This window comes from Ambystoma mexicanum, chromosome 11 (assembly GCF_040938575.1).
Source record: "Ambystoma mexicanum isolate Mex_15411 chromosome 11, UKY_AmexF1_1, whole genome shotgun sequence".
Taxonomy (NCBI): Eukaryota; Metazoa; Chordata; class Amphibia; order Caudata; family Ambystomatidae; genus Ambystoma; species Ambystoma mexicanum.
Genome location: NC_090934.1, coordinates 1,324,214,642 through 1,324,228,374, shown reverse-complemented (window position 1 = coordinate 1,324,228,374; position 13,733 = coordinate 1,324,214,642).

The following is a 13,733-nucleotide window of genomic DNA, read 5'->3' as shown; positions in this document are numbered from 1 at the left end:
TGGCCGGCTCAGAGTTAAATTGGCGCACGGCTACAGGCCGAACGGCTGGATGGATTTTCACCAAATTTGCAGCAGGGGTGGGGGCTTGAATCAGAAAGCGTGCTTTTGTGTGCTTCGGGGAAATCGGACCAGTACTTTTGTTGCAAAGAACTGAAATGTACGTCCAAAAAAATGAGTGATATCTAGGTCTGCTCCGCGGACCCATTTCCATGTTTGCTCCGCAGACCAAAGTCTTATTGGCCTGCGGTACGCCGTGCTGTCGGCGAACATTGGACGTGGCCTGTGGTTGGCTGGAGGGAAGCGTACCGTGCATCAAAGGTTTTGGGAAACGCCGCCATGGTGTATCGGAGGACAGTGTTGTGGTGTGTGTGTGTGTACCAAGACCCTAATGCATTGAGTTCATGGCTGGGCCTGTTTTATGTAACTGTGTGGCCACTAAAAGTAGTCATATCTGCCTCCGCTCCGGCGTCCCCTTTCCCTGTTCGCCGCACGGTGAAACATGTGATTGCACTACAGTGTACGGTGACGTGTTGTGCGTGAATAGTTAATAACACCAGCATGTTGTTTCCGAGGGCAATGCGGCGTCGAAAGGACATGGAAAATCTAGTTTACGGCATCTGGTGGTGGGAAGAAGGGATGGAAAGGGTGGGGGAGTGAGAAGTGCTGCAAGTGATGCATCTCATTAGAAGAAGACGGTGGTGTGCCAACGGTATCCGTGCATACTACGCCAATTCGCGGTTATCTCAACAGGCAACAATCTTGTGTGGTCATTGCAGGCAGCCTTCGTTATGGCATGCCAGCTGCAGCGGCGATGACTTTCTGTGATGAGTGGTGGCAGGCACATTTGCAGAAGGGGAGTGCATGCCACAAGATATGCACATTTACAGATAGGGTATACTATGGTGTGCTTTGTGTGGTAAGTCCGCAGCCCCTTTAATGCATGGCTGCAGCCCTTGCACAGATAAGTATGGTCACTGGTTGAAAAGGTATGTCGACTGGTTGAAAGTTGGTGCCACATTGTCGCTTTGTGTGTGTGGTTTGGCTGCATTGCAAACATTGTTGGTTGCATCGGTGTGGTGATTGGTAGAACATCGTACAGTTGTCGGTGTATGGGTGGAGATGCTGCAGTGACCAGTCATGTACTGTGTCCACTGGGTATACTAATGGAATAGTGTAAATATTGCGTGGATTAGTAAGTGTTGCAGTGCAGTATGCTTTACTGCTTGTGTGCACGTAGTACAGTGTGGAGAGCAGGGCCAATGTTGCGACGATTGTGGTGTTTGGTTGGCATTATTACAATGGTTTCTGAGTGGAAGTGGGTAGCAGTGCCAAACCCTGTGGTATGTCTGTGCATTACAGTAAGTGGAATATGTGTGAATGCATTCCTGCTTTTGGGTGCAGAGGTTGGGTAGAAGTGCTGGTGCCTATGTTGCCTTTCTGATTTGTGGCACATGCCTACATGGCTTTGTTATGTTGTGGTGGGTGTGGGCAAGGCCTAGACTGTTGTGCGCACCCAGCAGGCTAGGCCTTCCTGACAGCCACCACAATGTAATGCAGTCATGCACTTGTCGGTCTGCATGCATGTCAGGTTGGTGACTTGTACGCAATGGTTGTGGAGGACATTGTAGACTTGGTAGAGCAGCAGAAGTGAGCTGCTATGCGTACATTAGGATACGGTGCACATCATTGCCCCTGTTGCACAATAGGGAGCCACATGTCACCACTTTTGTTTGCTATGGTTAGGCCCTTAGAAGACCCTTGCTTTAGGAAGTGCTGTAAGATATGGCAGCATGAAAGTACGTACTCAGCAGCCCACATTTAAAACATGGCCAATGCACACAGCCCCCTACATACTGTTCACCACACCTGCACCCAACAGCCTAGGCCTTTATAACAGGCACCACAACCTATTGCAGCCATGCAGTTGTCACTCTGCATGCATTTGATGTTGGTGACTTTTACACAATGGTTGTGGAGGACATGGTGCATTTGGTCGACCAGCGGAAGAGAGCTGCTATGTGTAAATTAGCATATGGTGTACATCATTGCCCCTATTGCACAATAGGGCGCCACATACCACCATGTGCATTTCATATGGTTTGCCCCTTATATTCCCCTTGCTTTTCAAATTGTTTTAAGATATTTAGCAGCATGAAAGGACGTGTTCAACAGCACACATGTAACCTCTGGCTAATATACACGGCCTCCTACATACCGTTCAGCACACCCAGCGGACCGTTATGCAGCCATGTATGCAAATATGTGCCCAGGGTGAAAGGTGGCATGCTCAATTGAAGATGGGGAGTGCAGTGCACATGGCATGAGCATTTAAACATAGCGTGTACGATGGTGTCTGCATGCATTTGAAATTCATGACTTTTACACAATGGTTGTGTAGGACATTGAAGACTTGGTACAGCAGCAGAAGGGAGCTGGTATGCGGACATTAGCATACAGTGTACATCACTGCCCCTGTTGAACAGTAGGGAGCCACATGCCACCCTGTGCAATTCCTATGGTTTGGCCCTTATGATCCCCTTGCTTTTGGGAGTGCTTTAAGATATTGCAGCATGATAGGCCGTGCTCAGCAGTACACATGTTAAGTATGGCTAACATACATACATACCGTTCAGCACACCCAAGGCAACGTTATGAAGCCATGCATGCAAATATGTGCCCAGGGTGAAAGCTGGCAGGCTGAACTGCAGATGGGGAGTGCAGTGCATATGACATGAGAATTTAACCATAGCCTGTACAATGGTGTGTTTTCTGTGGGGAGGGCCTAGCGCCTTGCATGCATGGCTGGAGTGGAAAGCGAAAAAAGGAGTCCTCCTGGTACTTAGGGAAGCGTACGTGCCACATTCTGCGTTTCTCACCATGCTGGCCAATGAAAATGGGAGGATGGTCTTTGTCCAATCAGGTGCTCAGGGTGAGCGTCACAGGCAAGAGCACTAATAGGGATAAGTCCTTCTCCTGCTTCACCGGACACGGCCCTTGCGGTACTTGGGGAAAGGCACGTGCCACATTCTGCGCTTCTCACCATGCTAGCCAATGGAAATGGGACTATGGCCTTTGGCCAATCAGGTGCTCAGGGTGAGCGTCACAGGCAAGAGCACCAATAGGGATAACTACTTCTCCTGCTTCCATGGGGCGCGGCCCTCGTGGTATTTGGGGAAAGGCACGTGCCACATTCTGCGCTTCTCACCATGGTGGCCAATGGAAATGGGACTGTGGGGAATGTCCAATCAGTTGCTCAGGATGTGCATCACAGGAAAGTGCGGCATTCATTTTTTTCCATTAGTTTGTGTAGTGCGGCTGGCAAACATGGCAAGATGCAAAGTTTTTGTGATGGGTGATGCCTTTGTGGAAGATCGGTTCATGTGTGCCCTCCAAGAAGGCTTTTATTGCAATTTCGGTTTGGAGGGAGTGGACGCTTTGTGGTGTAGTGTCGAAGCATGGTGTTTCAGCTGAGTGCTTGTAGAATGTCAACGCATGGCCTCTTCGGCAACTGTACATGTTGTGGTTGTGCACTTTGGAGCCTTCTTTTTGGGTTCCATGCGTTGTTCCACTGTGTACCGTCAACTGAAGAAGATGATGAAAGAAGTGCAGTGCATTTTTCCCACTGCCAAGGTGCTTTTCTTATGTATACCCCGAGAATAGTGTGCAAGTATTCCAATGATTCCTGTCGCCAGCCAGAGGTCAGAAGGCATCTCATCAAAAGAAGCATGTGTGACTTTTTGAGTGCTGCTGGGATGTTCTCTTGTGCGAATGAGAACATTGGTACTCGATATATAAACCTTTTCAAAGGAAATGGCATGTCTTTGTTGACCAGTGGCTATGACATTTTGTTTCACAATCTACAAGCTTCATTGAAGACCCTATTGTAAGAATGTGAGCTGATGTTGAAAACACAAAATTACTTATAAAAACCACAAAAAAGGTGTTTCTACCGAAGCACCTTTAAAAAATAATTAAACAAGGCTCTTTTAAGAGCCGCCACAACTAACAACATCCCCTACCTTGGTTGAAAGTTCTTCCCCCACTCCTGCGCACAGACAGCAGAAAAAAGACAGCGAATATCACGATAGTTGCAGGGTGGCATGTGTTAAATACGCCCTTTTGCAGATTAAGGCCATAGAAATGGGCCTGTAGAGGCTACGAGATTGGTCAATAAGGTTTATGGGTGTGGTGTGTACACACAGACTGTGGTACACGGTGCATTTGTTGACAGAAATGCAGAGGGTGCATTTATGGCTGTATGTTTCACGAGCCACAGCGTGCATGTTTCAGGGGAGTTCGAAATACATTGACTGAAAGTGAATGGAAAACACTGTGCAGTGGCTGCTCTTTTTGGAATCTATCATGTGGATTTGTAGTGCTATGGAGTACCAACAATGAAGTGACTGATGTTGGTTTATCTGTGTGACACTTTGGTGACACGCTATCATGCCAATATTATTGTTGTTCATTGTGGAGGGAAAATTGCACAGCATGTTACACAAGTTTCAGTGCCGTATGCGATGAAGGAGGCATTTGCTTGCCCAGGTCATGCGTTTGTTTCCGATCTCTTGCATAACTTTCTATCGCATTATGCAGACACCGATGTGGCTGCATCATTTTTTATTTTGTCCGCAAATGGAGAAAGCGCAGTACATTGTGAAGAAGTGTATTTGTGCCTTTGTACGACATGTGCCAATGGCGTACTTCACACATGGGAATATGACGTTTCACAGTACGAACAGTTTTCCCCAGCTATAACCTTCATCTTACTTTGACTGCCATCCCGATTTCTGCACACCACATCCAAATTGCCTTTCTTGAAAGTAGTGAACATTTTTTGTAGTAAGTATTGCACACTGACACTCTTCAAAACACTGTGCAACACGTAAAGAAACCTCTTTCTACAGCGACCCCCTTTCTAATCGATTCAACTATAGTGTTTTGCACAGTGCCATGCCTCCCGCCCGGCATCCATTCATTGGCAAGTCCATTGTTCATCTCTTAAAGGTGCTTTCTTTATTTCCCTTTTTTCCTTTCCCAGTTCATTTCCATTTATTATGGTCTTCTGACACATGCCACAGAAGGAACAGCAGGAAAGGCCTGGTACATAAGGGGAAGCACCTGCATGGATACCATAGGGGACATGCCGAGAGACGGAATTATTGGATGGCCGTCACCTACATATACGCCAGTCATTGTCATGCTCCCGGAAGGACCCTTCCCACGCACTTCCAAGTACCTTCCCTCTGTGGAGTAGGGCTTTGCAGTATATGCACAATACAATGCCCTTTGCCGGGTAAGGGTCTGTAGCATGGCATATGGTCTGCAAGGATGTTTTAGAGCTCTGCTGCCCTACAGGAGTGCCCCTCTTGTTGAACGCAGCAGACGTTTCAAATGCTGTACATTAAATTACCCTACGTAATTGTTGGAAAGGCGGTAGACTGCCCACTGGTCCCTTGTGCTTTCATTTCAGTTGTGGTCACATACAGTATAAACACTTCATGCTACGCCATTACTCTTAGGAGTAGTATTCACAGAGATGCATACATTCTGGAATAAAATAATGTTTACAACAACACAAAACACAGCTTCATTACGTGGAGCAGGTAGCCATTTATTCTGTGCGACCCATGCAGCTACAGTACTTTTCTAACCACCACTAACATTGTTTGCGCTCTGCATTTTATGCTGTTGCTTACTTGCCTTTACATGCACTAGTTTGTTCGTGACCAAGCCGAAGCAGCTTTGCCATTTTGCAGACTCACTACAAACTGTCCCACCTGCAGGTAGATGTTTTCTTCAACTGTACGACCCAGAGGCGACCTCTTGACACTTTCCGTCACACTGCTCAGAGCAGACACAATGTGTCTGTTTCACGGGTCATTCAAAGGCAAGCAGCACATCAATCAAATGAATGCAACATATAACACGCCCACATTACACTGCAGGTTGCTGTTCCTTGTTTACCAGTGGGCATCATACAGTCAGGCGTGCTTTAGCCACACATTGGTAGGTTGCAGAGCCACCCACATAGTCGCCAGGAGTACTTGAAATGCGGTAGCCTATCGTATGAATCTGTAGGGCTGGCGACAGGGGCGGTGTTACCAGCACACAGTGGATGACCTATGCATGGGCATAGGTGTGGAACGGGTAGAGATGCACTTCCAAACTATTTAAAAGTGCATTAGAAGATGTGGACATGCAGCCACTAATGGAGTCCTACAGATACTTGCAGTGTGATTGCACAAACGCCGACCAGGTGCAGTCTCCCTAGGAAACGTCCATATTGCTCATCTGTAGTCCTCTCGGCCAGTACTGTGCGGCACAGATTCACAATGCAATTTTAACACAAAAGGAGAAACTACTCAAACACTCACCAACATTTACCATGTACATCTGTAATTGCTAAAATACAACAACACTATTCGGAAAAGGAAGGGGTAGCACAAATGGGTACATACACCAGACAATTTGGGCTTTCCACACGTTTATCATGAGGGCAGCCAAGAAATCAGTAACAAACCGTTGTTAACGGGACGTTATGGTTCCATTGCAGTACCAAACAGCTATCATGTTTACAGAAAACACTATGCTAAAGCAACGTTCTGGTTACAGTGCCCTACTAAAAACCTATGAAATTCACTAACAAAAACGTTGTTACAGGGACGTTATGGTTACAGGTAAAACCGAAAAAAGCTAAGCAACTATAACTCACGCCACCAGTGCGCACTGCAAGGACTAACACCCATGACATCAAAGATGCGATCACAAATCTCATTGATAAGATCACTAATGGCATTACATGTGTGGCTGCCCCTTTTCTGTTCACTGACATAAGTAGGCCAGGTGCTTTTCTTCACTAACAGTCAGAAAGTAACAATTCAAAAGATTCTATCTTTGTGTACAGCACCCTTCTCATATGTTCTTGCACTACTTTCCTCAGAGTTCACTCACATCATACCATACATATACATATAGGGGAAGAAGAATGCGTAAAACACAGCAATCATTTCTTTGCATGAAGGTAATCAGTTATCTTATGAACACTTTCCGGTAATACTGCTCCTTGTTTGCTTACTGTAATTTCCCTGTATATGCCCATATTTGTATGCATTGTGGTGTCTTTATGTTTTCTGTGCAGTAGTGCAATTATGTAGTTATTAAGGCAATGGTAGATACCTCTTACATGTTTCACAGTACCCGAAACTCTAAAACAAAAGCATTCATGATTTCACTATGTGACATGGGAAGATTTTCAAGATTACACTTCTATGGGGCCTGGTGCAGACAATGTCTACGTGTCCACATGAGTTGGTTCATGTACTGCAAGGAAGTCTGCAATACAATGGTTAGTATAGCAATGCATTGCGCAATGAACTACTTATCTCATGATAGTTCTTCCAATGGTCTTTGATAGATTTCTGCCACCATTACAATAACAATCCCTTGTGGAAGCTTTCCATGAAAACTAAATGCACATGTGATGTCATCAGTGATGTCATCAATGAGATTTGTGATGGCATCTTTGATGTCATGAGTGTTAGTCCTTGCAGTGCACACTGGTGCGGCGAGTTATGGTTGCTTAGCTTACCATAACTGCCGAATTACAGGTGGTTTTTGGTTTTACCTGTAACCATAACGTCCCTGTAACAACGTTTGTCAATTGAATTGCATAGGTTTTTACTAGTGCAACTTAACCATAATGTCCCTCTAACAATATTTTGGTTAGTGTATGTATATATATATATATATATATATATATATATATATATATATATATATATATATATATGTATGTGTGTGTGTGTGTGCAAAGAAAAAGGAAGGGTGGCAGGGATGGTACTCTGGGTCCCAGCTGCAGTAAGCTCAAACAGTCCTCCTGCTCCAAGCCTGCGCACAGCTGGAGGCCGCCATCTTTCCCTGCCGGGGATTCAGGTAAGTGCTCCCCTTCCCCTCCTCAGATTCCCCCCTTCCCTCCACTTACCTGCTTTTTCGCTTCTCTTTGGGAGTGGATGGGCTGGAAACACTTCTGTCTCTAGTGTGTCCGCTCCCGATCTGTGACATACCATCATGGAAAGGAAGAACGGACTACGTGTAGCCCCTTCTCCCGTTTCCATGCCAGACTTTTTTTGGTTTACTTTTTTTTATGGCTAATGACTGGAATGGAAAGGGAGAATGGACGATGTCTGCCCTCCTTTGGTGGATGTTTTTTAAAACTTTTTTTTCTTTTGCAAAACTGAGCTTTTTGCAACAGAAAAAAATGCTTTTAGTAGCCCGCTCTTAATGCCCCGCTCGGGCCTGTAACTATGGGCCCAGGGGCATTACCTGAAGTGATAATGCCCCCTCTGTGGGGCCTTATTGCTTAAGTGTTTGTGCGGGCCGGAGAAAGGAGGAACACCGGATTGCGAGAAAGGGGTCCCATCAACAAACTGAAACCACTGTCAGTGGCATAGGATTATTACTGCCATTATGGGCAAAGCCAACATGCGCATTCTTATAAAGGGACACCAGCCTAAATTGGAACAGCCAACATGGACATATTTTCTGACAGTGGCATGGCATTTATAATGGAATTATGGACAAAGCCAACATCGAGAGTGTTCTTACGTGGAGAAACTAGCCTACATTGGGCTACTTGCCCATATTGTGCTGCCAGCCTTGACATGTTTTCTTAAAGTGGCATGGCATTATTAATTACTGGCCTTGTAGGCAAAGCAACATGGTGTGTTCTTATTTGGGGATACTAGCCTACATCGGCGCAATCTGCATAATATGTTTTCTTACTGTGGTGAGTGCCCTTATATGTGGATACTGGCCTATATTGGCACAGCCAGCATGGACATGTTTTCTTAAAGTGGCATGACATTGTTTATTATTAGTATTATGAGCAAATCTAATATGATGAGTGTTCTTAAGTGGGGTACTGGCTATATATTAACGTAGCAAGCATGGACATATTTTATTACATTATAATTACTAGAATGATTGGCAAAGCATACATGAGTAAATGATTGCATCTGGAAATGGAAGATATGGTGCAATCAACGTGGACATTTTTTTCAAATCAGGCATGAAAATGTTTCTTGCACTGGCAGAAAACTGACATATATTGGTTCTGCACACTATCGGTGGCCTTGCATCTATAGGATTTTTTTCATGTGTCACCCTTCAAACCTATAATAAACTGTGCCGCTTTGACCCAATTGTTCACAGAATGTGTGCTATAAAAAAGCATCTTTTTCATCCATTATTATTTTTTAAAACTCTTGGGGGCAGGGGGAGGGGGAATCTGCCGAGCCACTATTTCACGATACATAGAAAAGTTAAGATTACACTATCCCAACTATGACAGTTCAGCCAATTAAACCCTCACTTCATAAATCTGTTTGCAACTAAAGTCACTAAGCCTTGCATTTTCTCGCCCAATAGACTGTAAATCGAGTAACGTTGAGTTCTGTATTATTAACACCTATAGTGAGAGCACTTAACTGATGTTATCACCAGTAGCTCTTGGCTTGGGAACCAGTCCTATGAGAAGGCTTTTTAAAGAACCACTATTATTCACATACAGGCATCATCTAGAGCAGGGGTAGCCACAATGTCAACTTCCAGAAGTTTTGGATACAACTCCCATCAACCCAATCCAGCAGATGTAATGCTGGGGGATCTTGGGAGGTGTAGGCCAAAACATCTGGAGGGTAACAAATTCTCTGCCCGTGATCTAGGGTTAGGTAAAATTACTTCGAATTTCACATTTCCCTTTCAATAAATAAATGGTGCCTACCAAAAGGTTTCCCAGTTCCATGAGTGACGCCTCGAGGCAGTCCTTGTTTTTGCTTCCAATTGCATGCTGGAACTTGTAGTTTCGTTTGTCCCATTGCCGGCATGGGTCTACAAGTCCCAGCATGCACTTCAGAAAAAAATCAGGAATGGCTTGAAGAATCCACATGGAACTGGGAAACATGGCAGCTATGAAGGTGAAATGTGGCACACTGTGGCCACATTTCTTACCGGATTAACTAAAGTCTTTCAGTTATGATGGGCAAGTCACTCCTGGGGACCACTCCGGTGGTGCCGGTGCACGGTACAAACACCTTTAACATGAACGTTAACTACAATGAGACCCTCGTGCTCACTGGTTTTCACGAACACGGGATAATATCTACCATTTAACTTGAATCTTAAAGACAGAAGAAGGAAAACATGTTGATGACTGAGGCAGACATTTCAAGAGGGGTAAAGCGAGTGCATGATGAATGTTGGAAGGAGAACTGGAAAATAAAGTGAAAACATCCTGTTCCATAAATCCAGCAAGACACTTTTGAACGTGGACCAGCGTTTCCAGCCACGTTGGTTTAATCACAAGATGTCTGAGTGAACGCATCATCACTCGAGTCTTTGTTCTGCAGTCAGTTTGACATTTGTTCTTGCTAACAAACTAACATCTTTTTGAAAAATAGAAACAGTTGAGTGTGCCGAACCTAGAAAATCAAAATTCTCTGTTTCGTTTGCCAAGAGGGGGTGGTCTGAGATTTATCACAGGTGTCTCTGATGTCTTACGGTCTCCCTCGCCAGATGAGTGAGTGCCGCATATAGCCAAAGTGCCGGAGGGCCAGACATGGAAGTCAGTCCTCAATTGCATCCTAGTCAGATGCAGCGAGTACAAAAAAAGGCAACTGATACCAAATGTATGTTTTGTAAAAATTGGTCTCAGGACTATTGTCGCCATGTTGGGGTAGGGTTGGGTGCTCACATGGAAGAGAGTGCTATATACCTAGGATGTGATGGTCTCAACATAGGATATTTCCTGTTGAATAGAGCCCTGGCGTGGTAAGGCTCTTGGTTGTATCTTTCTTGTGAAAACGTTCTAACAGTACAGTAAGCACCAGGAAATGTGTTTCCATGTAGCCATTATAAAAATATGAACTGCCCGGTTTAAGGAGCTCCAAGCTTTGTTGACTTTGCAACAGTCCATCAAGGTGCACAGTGCCTTCAATCAAGTTTCCTGCTGACCAATCTCTGTGGTGCTCTTCCCATTGCCCCGAAGACACACTACTTCATTTATAATGTATTAGTTATGCTATGTTTTGGCAGTGGCGTAGACAGGCTAAGGCCTGAGTTGGCAAGGCCCACCCAACCTCTGTAAATGCCAATTCAGCCGTGTGTGTGTGTGTGAATTTACAGATGTTAATGTCACTGTGGTGGGCCAGCTACATTAGCTACAGACCCCACTTGTTAGACAATCCTGGCTGCGCCTCTGTGTTTTGGGGTTGTATACTGCACACTGCTGCCATTTATGCTGTTTCTTGCAGGATGTAATGATGCAGTGGTTGTGACTGCTTTGCTCAACCTATGTTTCATCAACCACAGTTACTTTGAACTGCTTTTGTTCGGCTCTTTTGTTGGTTGTACAACAAAAATGCATGTTCATTGTGTCTTTAGGGGGGCTATGGGGCTGGAGGGGATGGGGGCCGAGTCAGGATCCTGCTCCCCCCATTAAACAAAGAAGAAAAATGTGTGCGAACAAAAAGAGGTTGTCGAGGTAAATGTGGATGTTGAAACCAGATAGAACCCATACTGTGGAGTACAGTCAAGTACTGTTGGCTGTTGCCGGAACGACTGCTGCCCGATTCGCCACTCCTACGCTACTGCGCGGCTGCACACGGACTCATTTGTTGGACAAGATCAGCGTGTGAGCCGCGTAAATTTTTCGCCTGGAGGACGTCTTTACAGAGGACACTCCACCTGCCTGACCCTTCTGGGAGGAAGTAGGAGGTGTAGGGGTGGCTCCGCCCCTTCCTGCCGCTCGAACGCCCATCTTTTCAACCTTAAATACACCTACCTTGGCGCACTTGCGCCGCGCACTGTGAAGTACAGTCAAGTACTGTTGGCTGTTGCCGGAACGACTGCTGCCCGATTCGCCACTCCTACGCTACTGCGCGGCTGCACACGGACTCATTTGTTGGACAAGATCAGCGTGTGAGCCGCGTAAATTTTTCGCCTGGAGGACGTCTTTACAGAGGACACTCCACCTGCCTGACCCTTCTGGGAGGAAGTAGGAGGTGATTTTCTGTCTGTGTGTTTGTCATTAGATTACAACACACCTCCTGTGACTGTGTGCCCTCTATTTGGCTTAAACACACCCCCTGTGACTGTGTGCAGACTATCGCGCCCAAATCTACGCCTTTGATGTTTACAGTTGCATGAAAAGCGCGTGTTAATTTCTGAAACATCTTTTTTCTTTCTATTCATTTAAGGTGTAGGGGTGGCTCCGCCCCTTCCTGCCGCTCGAACGCCCATCTTTTCAACCTTAAATACACCTACCTTGGCGCACTTGCGCCGCGCACTGTGAAGTACAGTCAAGTACTGTTGGCTGTTCGCTGTTCGTAGTGCGTGGTGCACTTTTACACTCAGCTGCATATACATTGCCTTTATTGGCACAGTTTAGCCATCAATACCAAGATATTATCGGTTTGAAAACAGAATCTAGGGCGATCCCCCACTAAGTAAGTTCTGCTAAATACTACGAAGCACTGCAAAAGATTGCCTGTTGATCGCGGTACTTGGTTGTACGGTGGCTGGTTACTCTATAGTGGAATATTTTTAGAATCCTTTGTTTAGGCAAATAATTCCACCTGTAATCTTGTTTCTATCTTTAGGAGTACTATTCTTGTGTGTGTGGTAAACACGTATATGCTGACTTCTGGAATCTATACTGGTTGATGTGCCCTTTTTTATGGATACTTCCCCACGTATATTAAGGAATGGGAAAAGAATGAAGGATTCCATTGCAAAGTGTCTATCCAATAAACCACAAAAAGTAAAAATGGAAAGCTCTCACTCTTTAGAGGGAGGGCAGTTGCCTCCTCAAGCTAGTCCCTTGTCGGTCATTGGGAATACTACTGCTATCGCGTCTAGTAAGCCCCTCTACTCTATTGAGACACAAACGCTTTCTCAGTCCCATGTGCCCACATCGGATATAAAAAAGGATGCTCCATTTTCATTAAAAGTGGCAAATGACATGGATTCCAACTTTGATACTTCTCCTGGGGCGCTAGACAAAATCTTAATTCCTATTTCTGATACTTCAATGCTTGCCCCAGGAATCATTGCTGCTTTAGAAAGACGAATTAGTCTCTCATTAGGCCCTTCTACACCTGTTGCGGCTTCCTGGGGTATGCGCGAACAGGTTCACTTTCATCCTACCCCAACGGTTACCTCTTTTGCGTATGTCAATCCTGACATTTTACCTAAAATAACATCTAGTGCTTCTGTGTCAAAGAGTCTGGGCAGCTCTCCAACTCCAGAGCACGACCCCTTGAAGAAACTGTTGCCTGATGATCCGACAAATTTAGTTTCCCCTAGTAAACAATTACCCCAAGAGTCCCCTATACACTCTTTTGCATCCTATCCTCAATTGTCTCCTATTCCCCAAGCATTAAATTCTTCTCAGTTGTTAGAACAGGAACTACATACATTTCCTGTCCTTACACGTATATTAAATCTGTTAGATAAGGGCCATGAACTTACGCACCTTCAGTTGAAAGATATTAAAGATTCTATTATAACCAACTCTCTACAATTGGCCAAAATCGAAGGGTATATACTTGCTCAGGAGGCCTGTCATATCTCCCACAACAATTGCGCAGAACGCAGCGCTGATTTAATAAGGAAGAGTTTGCAACCTACCAGCTTATCTCAAGCTAGTGCCTCTCAAAGCACACAAACCTCAG